Genomic DNA, 23,933 nt, shown 5'->3' with positions numbered 1-23,933 from the left:
TATAAATCTATGGAGGTGTCATTGGACAAGCGGCTCGCGCCATCACGTGCCAGATAGGGTACGTCTGCCAAGTACTACCGATTCCTTACAATAGGTCAGCTTTAAGCGAAATGGCATACTGGGAAAAGTGGAAGAGTGGATAGAGAATCTGCTGACGGGGTACTACGTGTAAGCTTATTATGATGGGGCCTAAACATATTTCATAAAATATATAAACAAAGAGGGGCGTGTTAACCTAGTAGGTAGGAAGTTTGGGTCCTTATAGGAGGGTCCAGAGTTCAAATCCCTGGTGAAAATCTCAAAATCTTAATTCAAAGCGGCACGATGTTCTGAAACTTTGTGAGAAACCTAATGGTTGGACAGGTACCACGATTGGTTCCTCCTACACTGTTATTTAGGCAATTTCACTCGCCTTAGGACTTTTTCAAGGTTTATTCTATCCTCATCCGTAATGACCAATCTTTGGCTTGATTACCGAGACGATGGTGTGATGAATATATTGTAATATACTGATAAACGTATAAACGAGACTGGTGGTTTTTATTGATAATTTTTGGTCAGTCTCATATTAAAGGAAATGATTAATCCTAATATTCATTCTGCTGTAGCAATCGTTTTTGTTCTGAATACATCTTCATTTTTTTCTCAGTCCTGCATATATTATCAAGACCCTCTGGAAAGCGGCGTTTGGGTTTCCTCCACGGATATTTTCATTCATTTTCCTTTCTTAACGTCTCAATCACGCTGTCTTGCCTAATAATATCTTAAACGACACTCTTCTCCCTTGCGTCTTTTTTGTAAGATTTATTTCTTTTCACACTGGAAAGAATTGTTCATTCTTATGGAGAGGTAAAGGCGACTAACGGTTTATTGAATGGTGATATATTTTCGTGAGCACACTGCGTCACGTAAAATGCGGTTTGAATGCCGTTCGAATGATAATCGTCTCTCCAATTAGTTCAAAGTTGACAGCATCGTTTTCGTTGACGGGAGCTCGAGCCAACTTCTTCTGGCTTATGAAAATAAAAGCCTGATTCTTCGGAACATCAATTCGTTTTGAGTATTCCACGGGGGGGGGGGGATAAACTCGGCTGGAACAGGCCCGTCTCGGCACTTTAAAAATAAAAAGGCCTATTCGGCCAAGTCAACCTTTCCACCTCGTGAGTCTTCCCTCCCTTCCCTTCCCTCTCTCCCCGTCCAATCCCTCAGCGCGCACAAAAACGCTCATTTAATTATCATCATCCGCGCTTTATTATTCACTTTGGTGGGGAAATATTCGCCTCTTCCCCCCCTCCGTTCGCGGCGGAATTCTGCACATTTCAGCGCCGTTAATCCGGCGGCGAGGACCCTTTTCACTCTCGCCCCCACACCCTCTCTCTCTCTCTCTCTCTCCCCCACTCACCCCGAAAACCCTTTCAGCCACCCTCCCGTCTGACCCCCTCCACTCCCACTCCCCATCTGCCCATTGGGCCCGGGACGTGAATAAAATGGGAGCGCTCGGAGCTCTCCCCATTTTACGGCACGGGTGCGGCCGAACCACCATCGTTCCTCTTCTCCTTTAAAATCGCTTATCACCCGTTTGATTTTTTTTCATTTTATCTCACCCCCTCCGTTGCAAATCTCTCCTCCGTCTCCTCCCTCCGCTGCCACCTCCAACAACGCACCACGGATCCCATCCAACTCCTTCCCCTGGACTCCCAACACCAACCACAGCCACCCGATTTGACGCATCCCCGCTCAACTTTCAACCCGCGTAACTAATTCATTCGGGTGGCTTCGTCCACGGCGGAACACCAACTGGCGGGCGGCCGTCTCCCCTTCATTCCGCCTAGGTTGCGGGCGCGCTCCTGTGGAAGTGCGAAGGATTGTTTATTTTTTCCTTGGTGGTCTGACAGGTGTGTGTTGAGGGGTTGGGGAGGGGGGGAATGTAAAGCTGGGAATCCATGGGAGAATTTGATACGTGCGTCACTGTATTATTAATGAATGGTGAGTAGGCCGGGATGAAGTGTTCCCTTGAAGAAAATCAGAACCAATGAAGTTACTCTTTCTTAAATTTTGCATCATGAGTAGTGTTTATTTAGTCGCTAAAAATGCATATTTGACTATATTTTCATTCGAAAAAGATTTTAAAAATCAATCTCTTCCAATTACGTACATTTTTATTTACATTATCTCTTGGGCAAAAATCTTATAAATATTAAGTACTATTCTAAACGATTTGACATCCATATTAAATGAGTGGCAGATGTTGCTAGTTGAAAGCTCGTACACGATACGAGCGGTAGAGCTAACCCAGCTCACCAGTTTTCACGAGGAAAATTTCTAATTCCTCATCAAAATGGTGAGCCTAGCCCTCACCTACATCATTTTACCATTAAGCTATCACTTAATTTTTATGGTGATTGTGTTACAATCCTTATATTTCATTGTTAATGACCCTCAGCAAAGACAATAAACCCATGTTTGGTCATTTATGTGGTTTTGCAATCAGTCTATTTTCCGTTTTCGCAAGCTCTTTTTCCTTGGTAAAATGTTTGTGTAATTCAGTCTATAATAGGTTATTCATTCATTTGTCAGTTTTATATGCATTTAACTAGAAACATCACTGAAAATAGTTGATAAATATGAGTTGGGTTAATATATCGTTTTACTTTTCTTTCGCATATTTCATTGCATAACTTCGACGCAAGACAAAATGACTATAACTTTTGTATTAGTTTCTATCCCTTACGTAGAAGTGATCATTTTATTTCATGCGTTTATAACAATACTAAAAAAAACAGAATTACCGGAGCGTCCTGACATTATGGGCATTTTCTCATAAATTGCTACGAAGCAATGTGTATCCCCTTGTACATCGAGCTTCATGTTAGGCTCGTTATTTCAACGAGATTCGCTTTCGTCGAAAATCCAAATCCATTTTGCATTTTTTGACGTAAAAAAGATGATTTCGCTCAAAACTATGGCGGGCGTGTTCTTATATTATTATTATTATTATTAAAAATCCAAATGTGCTGATAGACAGTGTCAGGTGGCACACAAGTCCCAAATAATGACAAAGGTAAAATCAGTCATTAACAAAAGTACACTTGTAGGGAACTTCAAAACACAAATCTCTTTCACAATGCAAGAAAATCCCTATCTCATTAACATCTCAATCAAATAGCAAGAAAAAAAAGATAAGTTAAAAAAATTAAGCTGTTACATATAATTTTACACTACACATGAATCAAATTATTACATATGTTCCTTACAGCTTTTCTTAAAAGTATGCAATCTGTTAGGAAATGGCTAGAATATTTTTGCGGGTAAAGTGTTCCAATCAACAATTGTTTTATTGAGAAAAGAAAAATTTTTTTTTATTCGTTCTTTGAGCCCGGTATTTTACCTCAAATTTGTGGTCATTTCTCCCTATAAAATTTGGGTACCCCGCCTCTTTCCTAAGATCTGCCCAAATTTTCTCCCCCTTCAGAATGCGGAACATTCCACAAAGTCTGCTTACTTTCCTTCTAGGATGTAGAGGTTCCCAGCCCAGCGTTTTTAGCATTTCAGACACACTCTCCATCCTCCTTATGCTTCCCCAGTACATATCGGGCAGCCTTTCTTGGTACCGATTCCAGTTTTTTGATATGTCCGTCTTCGTTAATATAATATCGTTAATTACACTTTCATGCAAACTTCCTGGAAAGGATTTTCTATGATTGGGACATGAAATTTTAATTATTCTCAAAAACAAAGCTTCGAAAACGTGCGAAAATAGACACATGATAAATCCGCAGCAGATAGACATTTGAAATTAGACTTTATTCGAGAAAAAAATGGTAGCTAAATAATTGTCCGATAATTAATGAAAACGGGAGGTCATTGAAAATAATGATCCAATTTTAGCTCATGGGCACATTTATAAATCCTATTGAAGTCGTAAACTAGCAAGTGAACAATTATAAACTTGGTAAGAAAACTACAGTCATTTAGAAAAAATTACTCCATCGAATGGCTATTTAATAACGAATCGTTGCTGCAGCAGATATTTTCCACGCGGTGCAGAATAAAATATTAACAACATATTTTGTATCAGTGATGACTCTGACACAATTTGTCTTTAAAATTAATTGGAAAGTTCCTTAAATTACATCTCTAAATAATTATATACTCATAATTAGAGCTCAAAAATACGATTTTTCCACCGAAAGTAATATATATTATAGCGGTTTGGAGTATTTAACTTTTTCTAATAATTTCACACAACATCACTAAAACGTTCAGCCAAGCTGCCTCCCTGTACAGGCCAACTACGTCTCGAGATAAGTGGCTTACTAGTACCAAATCCTGAAGCCTGATACCTGTATACTAGTGTGCAAGTACTTCGTATACATTTTCCTTTAGATCTCTTTCCAGAATTTTCTATTCAGCCGGAGATCAAATTGATGAGGGTCGAATGTTGAATTAACCATGAAATTTATATCTATTTTTTCAATATGCATTTATGGTGGTCTGTTGTAAGGCAGTTGGATTGGTTTTTTTTATGGGACGGAATATTTGAATATAAAAATCAAAGAGGGAAGGTGGTTCATGTCGTTTCACCCGATATTGAATATTATTCGAGATTTTACGGCCACGTGCAGTCGGAACTAGTTTCGGATTTTACTTGATGCAGAAAAAAGCTTCATATTTCGTGAAAACGTTATACTTGAGGCACGGAGAAAGCAAATGGCCTGTAGATGGCTCAAGTCATTGCATAAATAAATATTCAAACAAAAAAATTGTAAGAGTTTTACACCGACATATTGAGGATGTTTCTGGCCTCACTTTATTTGCATTGGTACGCGAGAAGACCACAGCAGGTTGAAGGAATTGGACTGCCGAGCAGAGCGAGTTATACTAGTGTCCTTTTTACTTCGTGAAAAAGATTCAGAAAAACTCGCAAACATTTTTTCGAAAAATTGCTACAAGAGGAAAATAAGCGTAAGGGTACATTAAAAGAATTTAAGTCAGGAATCCCCTGACTCACGAAGAGATCAGGCAAGACTGATCCTCATAAAGATACAGGATACCTGAGTTTTCTTGCAAGGGAATTATTATGACCCAAAGTTATAAAAGTGGATTAGACCACCGGGATAAAATGAGAAAGATGGGCACCGGCGCAGATTTAAGTACACTTTCCTCCCGTGCGCGGTACGTAATCATAACAAAATCGAATCCACGTGCCCAAAGTATTAACTTAAGTACTAAAATTTAATGACAGAGACAAAACCAAATATTTTTCATAATTTATGATGTATAGAGACAGCAATGAGCGTGTGCACAGGTGTTTTTACATATTAGCTAATATATTTTCCTTTGAATATATATTCAATATGATCTAAATTGTTTTGCATGTATGACTGCTGTCCTAAGACCCATTACTTGCCCTTTAGGTGGCTTTGTGGTTATGTGTGCATGTAAATTGACAGGCACAATCCCACGTTGAACCTCAATACAAAATACAAATCTCTTCAGATGTCGCCCAACACACGTAACTTCTTAATTTAATGCCATGCAAAGGTCAGTTGCATTCTTGATTTGAGATTTGAACAACAGCATGTTAATAACAGCAATAACGTATGTGTCATCCAATGCGATGGCACTTCCTGTCATCAAACCTGTACCATTACATTGAAAATATTTTGTCTACTCATGAAAAAGTATCCTCAACGTTTTCTTATTCGAGGAAGAATTATGTTGCATTCATGCTGTTAGAGTAAACTTTTCGCACTTCAAAACTTAAAAAGGATATTTATTGCTTTGAATATTTTATTTATTATTTGAACTTATTTATATAGCCGATCCAATTTAAAATAAATTTAATTTACAATAATCATTTCTATTTATGGTCCGAAAATTTTTTAGGGTATTTTACTTTTTTCCAGGACCCTTTAAGCATTAAAAAAAAATCGGGAGTGAATTTCATTATTTACCAAACTATTTATCCCATAAAATATAATATACACTGATTTTCTTGACTTGTGGGTTTCACCACGTTTTGATATTATTAAAAAGAACATGTAGTTCTTTAGTATGAAATCAGTTGTAACGTTGCAACATATCAAGTTGCAAACCAAATTTTATTATTGTTTTCATTCCCACCGTACCATTTACGATAGGCTTTGGTTGAACGCAGACTGAACATCACTACATTTCTTTGCTTCGTCTAACAAGTTACCCTTTGACACTCCAAACGATATTAAACTTCAATACCGTATACTTTCTACCTCCCTTTATGCTGTCCAACATTCCTATCTTTTTCTTCCCTTACTTTTCCGGCCTAACGTTCACTTTATCACGCTTTTTTGTTGGTTTTTCTTTCTCTTAATTTCAACTTTCCCATTATTCTCCACATCTGCATCTCAAAAGCGACTAATCCGCGCCCATCATCTTGCTTCTACGACCATGTTTCCGTGCCGTGCAAAACCATGCTCCATAACAAAGTTTTAACGAGTCTTTTCTTAACATCCTTCCTCAATGTTCCCGTGGGATGAAATACATGGGGGTATTATAAAATTAATGGAAAGAGCCATGTCTAGAGCAGTATTCTTTCGCAGACATACATACCTCTTTTTTTAATAAACGTTCGCAGAAAAAATTACGGTAGTCCAATTAAGGCGTAATGGCTTTTAAACTTCAGCTATCCTCAAGTTGTCCAGATATTTCGTTTTACTGACGTGGGTTGAAATTCAATTAATTTGGTCTTAATTTCCATAAATATCCTACAATAAACTGAAATCTTTTGCCGACTTTAAAACAGTTGTGCGGCTCCTCTGATCATATAATATATACTATTTATAAATAGTAAATAACTTCCTTTTTTCATCGGGTGTGTATTTGCAAATGAATTTGGCATCCACGACATCATACAGCCGGCCTTAGGTTAGCTTGTTGTACATAATCGCCATTTACGAGAACACGTCGTGTCAGCCTGCCACACAGGTGGAGTAGTAGCTTTCAGTGTGTAGGACAGTTTGCCAGGTGGCATTCTCAGGGCTGCTCACAATTTGTGTGGTTTAGAGATTGGCAATCAGGGACCTTTGGTGAGAAGCGCGTTTCGGAAATTGCAGGACACCAGATTCACATCCGGCTAATACCTCTGGATACCCCCTAATAGACCCGAGGTGTGTAATTTTCACGCATCAGATCTTCCTTGGAAACGGTAGATAGCCCGGGGAGGTGAAGCCCCTCTACCCGGTGTGAACTTCATCGGCTATATGCGATACTCCTTACCTTAATCTCCTAACCGTAATGACCTCTGTGTTTTTTAATGTAGTGTAGGGTAATATCGATGATTATGAGAATGGAACAATGAATTAGGGAACGTTTTCCAAAATAATGTGCGTAAATGATGCCCTTTTGACATGCCTGACTCAAAAATGGAGCGTTGTGAAGGGTAAATTATGTGTAATAATGGGCCTATTGACCTTAGAATCTGAAAAGTGTGTAGTGAAAGTATGCCCTATTAGTACTAAGTAAAATTTAATTTTTATTTGGAAATTTTGCGTAAAATATTTATTTTCATCATGCAATTCTTAGCATTCTTAGCTGACAAACCTGATTTCTGGTTTACCACTCACGGTTAAGCTTCTCCGGATCGAATCTTTGATTATCATTGTGAAGAGTGTAGCGATTAGGCTCTGTTTTACAGTCCAACCATCCCTGCTTTGGCTACAGACAATTATCTTAGTTAAAATCTTTTTAATTTTAAGGTGGAACTTTTTTGTTCCCTCTCCATAGTAAGTAGTATCCTTGTTAGATCTTTTTTATTTTCTTCAAGCATTTCAGTATTTTATTGGAGACATTAAATGACTCCCAAGTTAAGAAAGACAAATGAATATTAGGTAAATTATTACAATCGGATGAAGGGAGTTCTTAGCGTGGCGACATGCCAAATCCTTTCGGTTAAATTTGAACTTCGGCGAAAATGATCTCTCCCACCAGAAGATGTTTTGAAAACATCTTATCTTACGATTTATATTTTATATTTTTTAACATTCTTTCACTTTATCTCATCAGTATTTCAAACCGTTAATTGATCGGTTGCAGCCCCCTACTCTTCCCTTTCCATAATCCTAACTCCCTTGTACCTCCCCAACATTCAGGCCATCCCTCTTAATTGCGAACATGCATTTGCCCGTCGTCGTCTTCTTGTAGCCTTCCTTGGCGTTTTATTTTCTGTTGTGCTCCTTCGATTTTTACATTATGCCTCTAGGCTTGGCTAATCTATCTGGTTTATCTTCTCCTTATTTTTCCCCTTATTTCATTTTCCTCTCCTCCTCCTCTGCGCACTACTTTCTCATTTCACGCTTTTATTTACCTTTAGGGACTGGCAAATTTAACAGGGAGGCAGGCATTGAGAGCCATTTTGCAGTCGTTATGAAGAAACTTCTCATGACTAATGCCCACGACCTTGTCTCCAGCATGCAGGTACAACAATTGAGTCCATTTTGTGCCAATCCAACGTCATTAAGTCCCCGGGAATTCTGTGGAGGTCAGGCGAACTGCGCTGACTTCACAAGGGTCTCGCTTATAACGTTCGCTTTCGCTGTTGTCGAGGAAAGAGGGAAAGGGGGGGTGGGGGTTAGACGTTGGGAAGGGAGCCAATTGGGTGAGTGAACGTTATATCCCGAATTAATCCTTGAATTCCCCTACATCGCCCCACCGTTTTCCATTCGAGATGAAGCATTTGTTCGCGCTCAACCAGACGTGGCCTTCCCTCACTCCCACACCCCTATCGTCCCTCATCTTTTCCTGCAAAAAAGCCACTCCAAAGCCCAAATCCTTATTGATTTTGTTCCCGGATTTATACGCACGGAAGAATTTTTTGTGACGATGATCAAAGTTTGAAGTTAACGTTGCGGAGAGGTGGTGATAGCTGAAAACAGGGAAATTATTGCCGAGAGAAGTATTTGAACCATGATTTATTAGCGAAAAGCAGAAGGTAATATTTGTTCGCCGAGTGCAGTTTCACTGTTAACTTTTCATTCCAGTGAAAAGTCTTGAGAGTTTTTGAATGTTTATGCGATGATTTTAAACCAGCTTTCTCTTTAATTTTTTTTCACTTTTTTCTTTTCTACATTCGAGTTCACGAAAAAAAAAAATAGATTGATTAGTTCAGGCCCTTCATGCCTCGGCTGGATAGGCTGAGAATCGACGGATCACAAATTGAGACATTGGAAAACATTTCGGCGAAGGGCTCGTAATCCCGCAGTGAGGAGTCATCTGTTCTTTTTTAAGGCACTTGACCTTGTTTATAAGGCTTCATTTCAGTCTCTAAAAGGCACTTCAAAACCTTGTCCGTGGTTTCATGACCCCAAGCATTTTTTAGAGTGCCGTAGTGCATGTCACAAGCCCGCATTCATTGACGGTGGTGTTTGATTCGCAACCTGCACAATCTTTCATTGGATAGATTTCTGAGCATGTTAATGGGGAAGGCATATTCGCCCGAGTATTATGGCCGGCCGATTTGTTTTGAGAAAAAAAATAGAATGGGATGTCTACTTCAAAAGTTGGCTACATAAAATTCCAATGGCTTATGGAAGTAAATACCCTCCACACGAGCAATGCAATTTCCGGATAGATCCTTCTCCATCTCCATTGTCATTTATGAGTAATCCTCAGGTCTATTGCGCACAGAGTGAGAAGTAGATTTGGCGTGAGCTTCACGAGAAATGTCATAAACAGGAAATATGCACTTGAAATTTCCTCATAAGAATATAATCTGAGATGCTGATCTTTTCTACGATGTGAGGCAATTTTTTGAATTGCCCGAAAACGTCTATTGCCTTATTAAAAGGAGAAAAATGTAGTCGTAGTTATAGGTAATATTGTTAGTGCATTGATTTTCCTTTCTCTCCAGTATTTAGAATTTACATTAAGTATTAAACTTCAATTGTTACTGATAGTGCATATACTTCCACGTTTGCGATAAGAATTTAACGCCATTCACGCTTGGTAAATATTTTATCAGACTAATCAAACTGGCTCAGGATCTGAAAAAGTAGAAAGATGCATTTTAAATTAATGTTTACACGTTTAATATTTTTTAAAACTGGCCTCGTATCTTCAGTATCCATAAGGGAGTGTTTACGACTTTTTTTAGCAAGTGCTCGCCTTTAAAATAACCTCCACCGGCCACGGAACGCCGAATGTATTTATTGGTCTCACCCTTGACTGCGAAGTCAGCACAGGTCTTTTTTTGCCGACGTGAGTTCAGAAGTAAACTCCTGTTAATTTCAGTCCATGGAAGAAGATTAAAATCTTTTTCTTTTTTTTAACCGCCGTAGCAAAAAAGTAGATGATAAAGTTTGATATCTTTTTTTTATTAAACACGTCGTCGGAATTAAATTCGAAACGAATTACAGCTACTTTGGATATTACATCAGCTGCTAGGTGCATTAACTTGCGTATTTCTCGTAAAAATAAACTAAAATAATCTTAAAGAATGAGATAATCCCTGTCTTTTTGCCCCAAAAGAATTATAAATCGCGATATTACGCATTACATAACCTATTTCTATGCTTCGTAATATGAGGAACCTATTGAGTTCTTAAGGGTTTTAGTATGGGTTTTTTAACTTTCTGTTTTATACATTTTGAAATCTCAATAAATGGCTGACTATTTTGATGCCTATGAATGGTTATTTTAGCTTCTAAAAATCAATAGCTGAGTCTATATTTATTGATGAACCTAGATAGATAGATGGTAGTGGTAGAGAAACATACCTGCGGAACTATTTAAGGGTTAAGGAAAAAGTGGACGATGAATTTTCATGGATGAATTCGTAGCATTTATGGTGGATGAATTTGGCCAGAAGACTTCTCCGGTGCAGTGTTAGTTGTCATTCCAAAAAAGGGAAAGGCAGCCATATGTGATGACTAGAGAACAATAAACTGATTTCGCAAGCAGCTAAGGGGGTACTCAGGATCATCATTAAGTTGATGGAGAGCACGAATAATTATTACCTAGAGAATTATCAGTTTGCTTTCAGGACGGGGAGGGGTACGTGTGATAACATAGTTGTAATGAGTTCACTAATAGAATAAAGCATGGAATAGGGAACTTTAGGGACATAGAGAGGCAAGGAAATGTACTGATTTACCTTTGCATAGTCTGTATCCATCCAAAACCCTCCTTAAACGTTAGGATACCAATATTAATAATAATGGTGAGCTAATGGCCTCCCCATGGACTATAACCTTGATGAAATGTAAGGGCTTGTACTCTGATAACCCCTGGATTTACTCTAGTGGTAGCAATGAAAATTCGCTCCTGGTAGGGTAACCCACGTCAGATAGATCAAAGGGTACGAGCCAGACAATAGGCATTCTGTTCCTCAATGAGACGGCTGCAAAGGCGTCTGGTTCCAGCGGGGCAGCCATTTGAGTGATGGCGTCACGTTAAAAATAGAATTGAGGAAGGCAAAGAAAAACCATTTCAATTATTCATGCAAAGAAATGATGAAAATCTATTATGGAAATGAGTCATGGCAACTAAGGGAATCGACCAGCTGTAAGGGCGGGTGTAGTAGGTCTTTCGCAGCCGTCATCACGCGAAATCTCTGCAAGGCGCAATCGAAATTTGTGGAGAAGACACTGAAGACAACTGGATGAATTTAGAATGGCGACTTGGAATATTCGGACGATGTTGAGGACAGTGATAATATAGAATATGAAGCAAGAGATGGAGAGAGGAATGTTAGATATTTTAGGGTTGTGCAAGATGAATTGGAAGGACAAGTGGGGTATATTGAAGCAAAATTATGGAGCAGAATACGGCGGTGTAGAAGAAAATCAGCTATAGGTAGTATTCATCGAGCGAAAAACAAGTAAGAAGCGCAGTAAACCAAGAGCAGTAATTATTAATATTCTTAGTAGAAATTAAAGCTGAAAGGGGATTGGGATGGTGCGGTGGCTAACGTACTGGCTTTCCACCCAGAGGGCCTGGGTCAAATACTGGAGATGACAGATAATTTTCAGTAGTATTCCGATCCCTATTCGAGGTGCTCTGTGGAGAACACTTTGAGTGAGTACGCCATCTGTCGGATGGGACGTTAAACTGCGGACCCCTTGGCGCCTTTCGTTAAGAGTTGGCTAATACCGACGCCGGGTTTCTCTCCACCCTTCCGTTCCCGTCCATCCCTAATGGCGTCAATAATCTTAGTTTTCAGTCGCCTCCCCTAAAAATACTACTAATATTGAAAGCTGAACCTATGGATTCAGGTGTACATGCAAACAAGTAATCATAGTGTGGAATATATAGACAAGGTACACGATTCATTAGAAGAAATAACTGCGTTTTTCTATCGTAGGAAACATTTGATAATTGTATGGAATTTGAAACCCGGTCGTATGTAAAAGAAGACGTGTCATTAAGATAGGGCGTTTAGGTTTAGTAACAAGGAATGTCAAACGGGAGAAAAAAATGTTTTGGAGAAATAGAATGTAATCCTAAGAACACTTGGTTTTAACTCGACTGTAAAAGTATGTAGATATATTAGGATATTCTAAATCTACATCCTAAAATGGAAACCAAAACCGGGACGATAAAAAAGGAATATATCTAGTATGTAGAAAACATTTCGAACGTGCGATATGACTAGAACAATCGACCAGAGAAGAAAATTGAAGGATCTTAACACGCTCTAACTCTGACACAAAATTGAAGGAGTTAGGTAGAATAAAATATCAAGAGTTGGATAGTAAACTTATGTAGAAAACAAATAAAGCGAAAGGAGAGCTGTGGAAGACGCAGAGCAAGGGTATAGAAAATTCATAAAGAAAGGGAACAATGGGTGTTCTCTACAGAATAGTGAATTCACTATCGAAAAATAAGAGGGAAAAATATGTGCACACTGTTAAAGATACGACAGGAAAATCACTTTTTGAATTCTGGCTCGTTTAAAAGACAAAGAAACTGATGACCTATATACGTAGTTTATAATATAATTTGCAAATTTTTATCGTCAATAAATGATTTAATTATTTGCCATTAGACTGCACATTAGTACGTAAATCTTTGTTTGGTTCCTAACCCCTCCATCATATTATCACCACCATCCACCCACATATGAGAACCGTCCTGACTAAGCTCATTTTATTTGATGCGTTTCCGTATGCCCTGTAGAAACCTTATTTTTATGTCTTTGCCATCTTCTCATTACGCCATAAACAGGGTCAAACTCGTTTAGTCCCTTTTCGTAGAGATGTTTATTTCCTACCATAGTTTTTCTCCTCTGTTAATTTACTCCGAAATCACTGCATACCATGCAAAATGGCTCACCATTCCTTTTTTTATACCTCTGGTCAATAAACCTCTCTTCAAAGAAGAATTAGTTGGCATCTATAAACGCCTAAGCGTTAAGAGTGTATTGGAGAAATAATTTCTCAGAACCTAAACGACCCGATCTATACCGCGCATGTTTTCAGATTTGTTGCCACAAATTGATGGTCGAAGAAAAATACGCTTAAAAATGAATTCTTAATAGGGACTGCTCTTGTATTCTTACAAGTATTACTGATACGCAATCAAATAAATATTATTTCCCAGTGCCATTCATTATTATATCTTTCCTTCGTGACATTTTGTTTTAGTATCTTATAAACACTTGGTCGTTTACAGTTAAATTACTCTTTCATTTCTACCCATTAGGGAAACTGAAGAGAACTACTTTTTAAGAATCAATTTTTACTGGTCCAATCCAGAAAGTAGCTGCATTGCTACGGCCAATGTTTGAAGAATGGAAGAGAAAAGATAGGCAATAACTCTAGTTGAATTGTTGACGACCAAGACAAAGGGGGCGTGGACAACCTAGTAAAATATGGAGAGCATAATAAGAATAGCCGTAAAGACGAGGAATCGAGACATAAAAGAGAAAATTGTAAATACTGAGAAGGATGGAGGATGGAAATATAGAGTAGCCACTAAAGAGTAGAAAGGCCTTTAAAAGAAATTAATTTTTTCTCGTTCATTAACGCTCGTTTACATTAAGTTCTTTCTAACCAATTAGGAATACTAAAAAGTCAATATGGATATAAATAGGTTTTTGTGAATAACTTGACCAGTTATTCACGACGATCTTGCAATATCGCATCAATTTTGGCAGTTATATTGTAATTTTTGACATAGTTGTTATTTTATATGAATTAAATTTATTTGGATGCCAAAAGAAGGACTTGTTGCTGATTGTGTTAAATGAACAAGAGTAATAACCCGCGAAGATCAGTGTAGACTGTGTAGTGGCAGTTATTCCGTGATCTGTGCAAATGTTGGAGTCATCTGTGACAGCCAAGTTTGGCGGGTAAGGTGGCGATGAATCTGATTACAGGGGTGGTGGATCAGGAGGATGTACTCCAGTGTGCGTATCAATCGCTCGTATCCATCTCTCCATCGAGCTCTCGTTTGGCAGCCATTAGCGGGTGGAAATTATCTCCCCTCAAGCTCGTCACACGGATTTCGAGTGGGATGCGTCGGGGATCCTTTCAACTCCGCCGGCGGTGGAAATAACGAAGTTTGGACACATGGCTGCGAAGCAACTCGTCCCCATTGTTCCAAAGGCGAAATAATTACACTGTCCCTTGTTTGCACTTGCAGTTAGCCAAGTACACGCCGGAATAACGCCGGGATCCAGGATAATTCCTCGAGATCTGTCGTCACAAACTCGCTTAAAAATTCATTAGCATTAAAGTGCTCTCAAAATAGTAGCCCAAATAGCTATCTTGGCACAGAAAAATTCTGCGACCGCCTGGATTCGTACTCGGGCTGGAAAGCCAGCACATAAGTCACCGCATCACCCCGATACACTCTTCCTCATGACCTACCACAGCGAGCGAGTTAATAGTCGACACTTTGTGGCGACGATGGCCAAGGTGATTTCAGTATGATAACAGGAGCAGTTTAAAAAGTAGAAGAGGGGGGTCACATTGGAAGAAACAATTTCTGTCTAACGGCCGTCGACATACGTTTTAAATGATTCATATTAGTAATTAGACTAGTGAGGCATTGTAAGAATAGGATTGAAGGGCAACACGTTGTCAGCATTGACCTAATCAAGACGCTTTACTTCAGACAGCATTAAATGTTTTCACTAATTGATGCCTAATTATCGACATTATTTTGGAGCATGGTAAGTATGAATCAAAGACTGTTCTGTTAGGCGAGAGAATGAGTGTAGACTTGAATGAGGCCTTCGATTTGTGGTTTTGGGGAAGAACGAACTAAGTAAACTGGATAGAGAGGATGACAACCGCTGGAGTTTCATATATGATTAGATAGGACAGGAAGTTGCAGTAGGAAATCAGTGGATGGAAGAAAATATGGGTGGAGAAATTATTGAGAGGTATTGGTTTGTTGATAAGACAACAATATAGAATGGAAGATATTGGGTAGGCCGGGAAGATATTTGACTTTTTATACAGCATGGAGGCAGGTAGAAAGTTGTAAAAACTGAATAAAAAATAAAATTGGTCCAGAATGTATTTGTGCATGCAAGAAGTATTACATGAAGTAGTTAGTAGGGAGAGTCCGAAATCCATATTTGACAGGGAGATTACTCCTCGTGATGAAAGAAGAGGAAGCTCACGGGATACGTAATACGTAACCTAATCCTGGTTAGGAACTATCCGAAGCCTTCGTAGGGTACATTAAATATAGTATAATAGTAACGGTTGATTGAACATTCAACTTATCGGCTTCAATTATCTGATGGATAAACGCTGAAAAAGATTAATCTTTCATTTTAAAAACAAAATCAATGGAAAATTATTTTGGACAAAAAGTCTTAATTTCAATACGGGCCCTCCAAAAATCCTAATATGGAGGTTTTATCAAAAAAACAAAAGATCCCTTCCCTAGCGGGAAATTGATATCACACCAGTGTGATGAATGAACCGCAAGTTGGGAAGCTCATAAATAAAAATGTTTTCTTCCACAAAATTAAATGTTAGCCATTCTGATCTTTGGAGACCATGAGAGTATTTAATTAACAACATTCATAAATATTAAATCATCACCACTTGAGATACACCTTTTAAGTCAAAAGGCATGATGAGCGAAGAGGTTGAATTTGACTTAAGGTGAAAATGATCCTTGGTCCAAATAGGATGAGAGACACATACCAACACTTCTACAAAATCCGCATCACCTCACGGCTACATCCCCTCCCCGACTGACGGCCTGCTACAATTGACCTGCTTTTCACACGCCGCTCGGAAACGGAAGTAGGCTTGACATGAGTTACTGCCACTCGTGAATGTGAACAGAGCACAACGCCCAGGAAGACCTGTGGTTAACGTCCTAGTTCACTAACCCGAAGATTGAGGATTCAAATTCTGCCCCGAGCGTGACGGCTGTGCTGTCCTGGAATCGGATTTACTTGTGTGGAATTTACGGCATGAAATCATCTCGACCTTCTCATATAAAACCGATTATTCCCTGTTAATAGGGCCCGGAGCTTGGAGAGTCAGCTCGTTGACTGCCGCCGTTGGCTCTTCTTTCTCTTATTTCAAATAAATGATTATTTAGCTGTAGTCAAATGGGCTAAATTAGGTTACTGGTAGACGCTGGCTCTACACAATGTACTCCTTACATCTAAATAATATGACACAAAATATTATAAAACCCAAGGACCATATATTACAAAAACTCACTATTTAGCTCTGCATTATTTCTTCCTTCATTCCACTTAATATGCCTCTTTTCTTCTTCCATCTAACTCCCTTTCCCAGGTTTTCCTCTCAGTTTACCTTATTTGAATTTCAACATACCTAGAACTTTGTTTTCCTTTTCGTCCATTCCACTTTTATGCTTTCCTCCTCACTCATATCTCAAAAGACGCCAACATAAACTTATTCTCTTGCTACAAAAAACAGCTCTCAGAGTTGTACAAAATTACGATCAATATGAACGCTTTTAACAGTATTTTCTTATTATCATTACTGAAGTGCCTGTTATCAACCCTAGACTCTTTGTAAACATTTATTTACCCAAAGCCATTATCTTTTTAATTACCCTATTCTGCCCACGTCCATCCCAAACGCTTTGTAAATAGGTGAAATATTCTACTTACTCTAATTTATTTACCCAAACTTTAATCTTAATCTTAAAATTCTTGATTCTGTAAGATTTGAAAATTTTCATCGCATAGGCTGGTGCGGTCTAGGCTCATGATGCTCCTAAATAAAATCTTCCGTAACATTTTACCCTCAACTTAATGCGTATTTTTCTCGGAACACGTGACCTTGCAGATCACGCCGACGAGAGCGAGCTTAAGACTCACGTACACTGTTTTCCGCCTGGGCGCAGTATTTTGAATGTCATGTCGTCGGGAGATAAAATGGATGCAGAAGAGATTCGTGAAATTTGGCAACGCAGGAAAAACAGGAAAAGCAGAAACAAGACACGACAGCAGGCAAAACAAGGAAAGCGATCTCGCCCCAGTGTGACGTCAGCCTGGAAATGGCTGCGTACGAGTATGAAACAGCTTTCTGCCATCTCACGGAAGTGGCGGTGTTCTTCATTTGTTTCGTCGTCCCGAGAGACGTCGGACACCACATTAGTTTTGAAAGTGTGAGACCTATCTTCTCCGGAGAATGTGATCAAACTTAAGGGGGGATTTTAAATTTCTCGGAACTTTGGCAAAACAATTCGTAAATTTTGCACCGCGATAAACGCACCAACATACTTTACTTCCAATGAGTTTTATTTCAGTATAACCAAATACCTTCGCGATGCCGCAGTCACCGTGCTCGTCTAATGAGACGCCTTGTGATTTTATTTTGTTCCCAAAGGTGGAAAATACGTCGAGAGGTCATCGTTTTTCGATCGTAGGGGAGATAGAGACAAGTGGCCTGAAAGCCACACAAAAACGTGCGTTCAACGTATTTTTTAAAACTTGGAAAAAAAATTTTCAGAACTTTAATATAACTTTGACTGGCAATCCGTGCAAGGATTAGTTGCAACGGGATAATATCAAGGCAATTAGTACTATGATAACATCTTGGCGAAAGTTGTAATTCCCGTCGCGCATTGTTCCCATCTTGACAAATTGATTGGATACCGGACTTCGGAAGCCTCAGCGATTTGTGCGGCCCGCGGACTTGAGTTCAGTCGGTGACCGGGACATCGAACGTCTCTCTGAGGATAAGAAAGTGGATTCATACCAGTTGGCGATACAATGGGGTTCAACGCGGCGGACTTGACTTACGTTATAGGCGGCATTTGTCTCTTCCTCCAGAGTTCCAGCTTTGCTAGGTAACAATGTTTTTATATTTATTTCATTGTTTTTATTTCATTCATGACATCGGTTATTTTTATTTAATTTGATTCAACCCAGCAATTTCAGAGTGCAAAAAAACATTTGCCTTGACCGGGACGATTCAATTCAAGGCAAATGATTTTTACAATCTGAAAAGGTTGCGTTGAAATGCACATTAGCGGATGACTCCGTTAAAAGTTACTGTTGCGGCAAATATCGCAGTTTCTTGGAATTCATTTTATTCCTTTCTTAAATTGTTTTGTTTTATTTTTTTATTTTGTTTTCATCTCATTTATTTGTTTTATTTTATTCTTTTTATTATTCAATAAAACAGTTTCTGGCGTCACTTAGTGGAAATTCTTAATATTGAACTTAAAATTAAACCACTTCGCTTTTCCACATAAAAACTTTTATTTACGACCTAGGTTTCGTTATGGTATAACATCATCAGGTAAAAATACAAGTCAAACACAGTATATAGTATATATAATATATATAAACTATAAATATATATATATATATATATATATAATATAAACATATATATAACATATATGTAATATATATATATAGTATATAAAATAAATACATAATATATTATATAAATATGTATATTTATTATATATATATATATTATATATATAATAATATAACACTATATGTACTTTGTTCGACATATTTTTACCTGATGCTTTTTATTATTTATTTGATATTTTATTCCGTTTTGTTCATTCAATTTTTTCTTTTATTTTATATATTTTTTGTTTAACTCATTCATTTTTATATGCTGTCCTATATAGTCATATATTCCTAACGGAATATTTCCTGTATACTAATTGTAACCCCGAGATCTGTGTGGTACCATGTTTCCTCTCTGAGTAAAATTTAATCGAGCGCAATCCACCGATTCCCTAAATCTCATTTATGCGCGGTGATTTCAGAATTAATCGCTGGTGCTTACTGTATATCGTACGAGAGGGATTTTTAAACTATCAAAATGGGATGAGTGATCAAATGGCAGACGGCTTAACGTTAACAATGGAAATTGAAAATTTCCAAATTTCTTTGCTAAAGGATTGGCTGTTAGTAATCCCGATGTCGTAAAAAAGAATACGAATCGTGCATCTCAGTGGAAGTATAAAAATATCTGGGATTTTCATAATGCCTAATAATGCTCTCGACTTTTCAGGCCGATTGAATCGCTCCCTGTAAAGATTAGGAGATTATGCTCAGGATATTGATGTTCTCTTGGAAGGTCGAGTTTCAATCGTGCCTTGTCCTTTCCTGTACGAGCCCATTAAGGACGGCGATGAATGGAAGGAGTAACCATCGTCCTAGTAGCCATCCGAATGATTTCTATTATTTCTAAGATATCGATCTGATAGGACTACTAAGTACACAGTACACATTATTAAGTCCGTTCCCATCAAAGGGTAAAGTCATTTCGTCCGAGAAGAATTCCAATCTGCTGTTTTTTGCTGCCTATCTCTTAAGGTTTTTCCACTCGGAAATCTGAGAAAATTTAATACGAATTGAGTTTGAAATTCCGTGCAATCCTCCAAGCTTCTATTTATACTTGCGTTACATTCCGAATCCTGTCATTTTTTACAGTTCGCCCAGAAGTATTATTTTCTATTTACAATGAACCCCGACCCCGGTGGTGGCGGGTTAATGTCCTCGTCTGTCATTCCAAGGGTCACGGGTTCGATTCCCGCCGGTGTTTCTTCTTCACCTAGGGCTTGGGTGTTTGTAAATGTGACCATTGTTAATAGTCCGATGTAAAGGCCAAAATATGCTGTTTTCGGACTAATGCAGAATAAATAAATAAATAAACAATGACGCGTTTTAGCCATGCTCGCTGCTGATTGGTACTTATTTGTATCATACCACTACTATGATGCATGTAAATTCTGTTCTAAACTCAAAAAAATGTCTAAATGAATACATATTCAAGTCATTATGCTGTAATAAGGCCAGGTTTACGGAAATTTGACTAAAAATAGATACACATATAATAATAAGTGCAAGTCTGCAGGCAACCAGTGGCGCGCTGAGAGTTGAGAAATTGTGAAATACGTTCATTTTGTTAGCATTCAAATGCTGTCCGACGTATTGACCATTCGGAGGGACGTAGAGATCGATTTGGACCATTAATATTTCGTTACTGAAATCAGAACTGAATTCAAAAGGCGTAATTGCATAAAATTGTGTCGTTTAAAAAGTGGAATCGCGTTCGATCAAAGACATGAGCTAATTTGCAATCCTGAAAACAGAGATACGATAAGAACGATACTTATTTTTGATCTTATTATTGAATCAAACTGCCAATCTGAGATGAGCAGGGACGTTTTAAGAGACTGCCGATTGTTCGCCGGAATCAGAATTACTTTCATTCAACGAAGTCTCCGATGAAAACAAAACAAAAGCGGTTGAGGATGCAAAACAAATCAAAAACAGAAAGGAGAATTGGTTCTTGTAAAAGCGTTCATGCGATATTCAACTTCGCACTACTATTGAACGTTCTGAAATGAGTAGCTGAAATAACCGTCGTGTGAAATTCCCTCAGATCTTCACAGCAAAAGCGCCTGCCAGCCATTAAATGTTCACACATTGTCCCAAATCACGGCGCATTGTCTGAAGAGTTTCGTAAATACCATCATTATAGTAATCAGTTCTGAGGTTGGTGTACTGTCTGTGGTTTTCCAGGATGATCTAGTTCCCGGAAAATCACACAACTTGGGTGAAGTTGGGGGTGCATGAAGGCGTCATCCGGAATCGAACCCGGGACCTCCGATCAGTAGCCAATCACTATACCCACTAGAAGGGAGGTAAACATTTTGGAAATAATAATATCTCAATTATTTAGCGAGCCAAATGCACACTTGAACGATTAAAGCAATTTTTCTCTTAGTTGATTTCATATTTTCCAACTACGCATCAATACCTCCAAGATATTTGAACGTGTAGACATATGGCATGATTATAAATATTTATTTGAACGCAAACTGTTTTCATACTATCGGACTACGAGTACGTAGCAAATTTTCCTTCTGTAGCAAAGTCGACCATCATGAGTATTTCGACTCGAATCAGAGGAGTCTTGGTAGCATTAGGGAATTGTTCTGTGATGAGTTTCGTAGAATGAAATTTGAGGGATTCATGCGATATTCATTACTTATTGTCTTAGAGTGGTAATGTCATTAGGTCTAATGGACCAGATATTCTGTAAAATTCATCGAAGTATCTTTAAAACGGTTTTTTTTGACTGGGAGTCGATCTCAGATCCGTCGGTAGCCATTATGCATGCATTATTTGATAGCATAAGCACATGAGCCAGTTGTAGCTACGGAATAATACAAATATTATTTCTTCTTATACCGCGGAAGACAATGGATTTTCGCTCTTTAAATTTTGCATTTCGGTGCACATCATCAGTTGACACCGGTAAAATAAATTTAGCGACATTTCCCGCAATGCGTTGAACTATAAGAATAATCTTGCCATTTTCAGCAAAGGCAATATACAACACTACTGAAGGAGTGCTCATGGTATCAATATCTCAGTAATAACGCGAGCATAGTTTCACTCCACCAGCTTGTGCCGATGAAAAACGCTTTCCATGAAGTTTTCTCTACACATTGAGAATCATGAAAGAGTCACATGGGGCCAGTCTAGAATACAGGGAGGCGATATATTTACGATACCGCGGGGCGTTTGGCGAAGCTCACCATACTTAGACATGTCTCATGTGAAATTTTCCTGTTACCAAAATGAGGGTGAATCCCAATAAAATTTTAATTTAAGTTTATTTTATCACTCTTTACGTTACTCGATGATATTCTCTGAAAATTACAGCAGCGGTGTTAATGTTTACTTGGGAAATGGCAGGGACTGGAGCTCTTGATCCAACGTCCATTAAAATCGATTGTTTATTCTTTTTAAAAGTTTTACCTCATCTTCTGGTTGTGATATAAGGAAGAGCAGACACTTTATGAGCCTGTTTTAGCGTCAAATACGGCTCTGGGGACGACTTTTTCAGGCGAAGGCAAATTTTCAAATGAGCGTAGCGTGCTATCGTGGCCGCTGGTGAATTGAACTTGTTTCAAATTGCAACGGATACCACAATGCTGAAGTAAAGTACGAGGGTCATCCGGAAAGTAGTACCCGTTCGTGCCGCATGAAGTGCTGACGACGCGAGTAGCCGCTGGACGAGGTCAGATAGCTTCAGTGGCTTGTCTGCCTTCTCTGAGCCAAGTTGCGTGACGCTAGCATTGCCTGTGTTGTTTCTGTGATTGTTTACAATGTTTAAAAAAATTGAGAACGCCGCCAGTTGTGAAGTGAGGGCAGTGATTAAATTCCTCAATGCAAGAAACGTTCGCCCATGTGATATTCATCGCCAATTAAAGGAGGTGTATGGAGACAATGTAATGGACGAGTCGTCTGTTCGGCGGTGGTGTCGCAACTTCAACATGGGGAGGGGGAACACACACGACGATGAGCGTTCGGGGAGACCGTCTGTCATTACAGACCAACTGGTGAGCTCAGTTGACGAATTCGTGAGGAACGATCGGCGCGTCACAATTGATGACATCTGTGAGCATTTTCCCAATGTTTCTCGAACAATTGTTCATGAAATTGTTAAACACCATCTGCATTATGCAAAAATTTGTGCAAGATGGGTCCCTCGCGTATCTCAATGAGCTGGCGGCGAAGGACTATGCAGCAGGAATACAGAAACTTGTCACACGTTATGACAAATGCCTTAATTTGCTTGGAGATTATGTTGAGAAGTAGTTTAAAGTATCCTCTTTCAAATAAAATTTTTTATGTTTGTTAATATTTACTTTTGTGTCTTTATTTCACGAACGGGTACTACTTTCCGGATGACCCTCGTAAAAAAAAACTTGTGCAATAAAAAAACAATACACATCAAGCTATCATTATTACGTAAAAATAATAGTTTGAAGGAAAAATCATTCGAATAATAATTTATGATCGCTCCTAATTAAGTCTCGCATCTTGAATGTTGTTTCCGACGGAAGTATCGGTGGCCTATCGGTAAAACCCTTCTGACGGCACTGTCGGCGTGAGTTTGGTTTAATCATTCAATGTGAACCCAAATAGCTGCGATTTCCAATCGGGATATTACAGCGGGGATATTCACGTTTTGTTGCAATACTCTGTAGTTCACACCACAGTCCGTTCGTTCCAGTTTTGAAGATTGACACCCGAGTGAATATTTTAGCTTGTTCCAATTATATTTATATCTCACACTCAAATTTTCTCGTAAAGGATCTTTCCCTCTCTCTCTCCCATTGTAAGAAATACATGACGCAATTATGACCATGAAATCATTTTTATAGCAAAAAAATCTGTGATATATTCTCTTAGAAGAACCAATAAACACTAAAAGTTGTTTTTAAAGATGTCTTGAGTAAGCAAACAGCATGCCCGAACAAAACACTTCTGTGGTGACAAAAGTGTGTTTGGTTGGGACGACCAAGTGGCTGGAGAGTTCAAACTAAAAGCACTAAGCTAGTAGTTTATCTAAGGCAGTTATATTGGAAAAAGAATTGAAAGGCATTACTGCGGATTGATTTTTGTTCTATGGTTTTAGGCGTAACTTAGCCGCACGCAACCGCCGCCAAAAGGA

Source organism: Hetaerina americana, unplaced genomic scaffold (assembly GCF_022747635.1).
Source record: "Hetaerina americana unplaced genomic scaffold, ioHetAmer1.1.p SCAF_9, whole genome shotgun sequence".
NCBI lineage: Eukaryota > Metazoa > Arthropoda > Insecta > Odonata > Calopterygidae > Hetaerina > Hetaerina americana.
Note: the sequence above shows the minus strand (reverse complement) of the source record.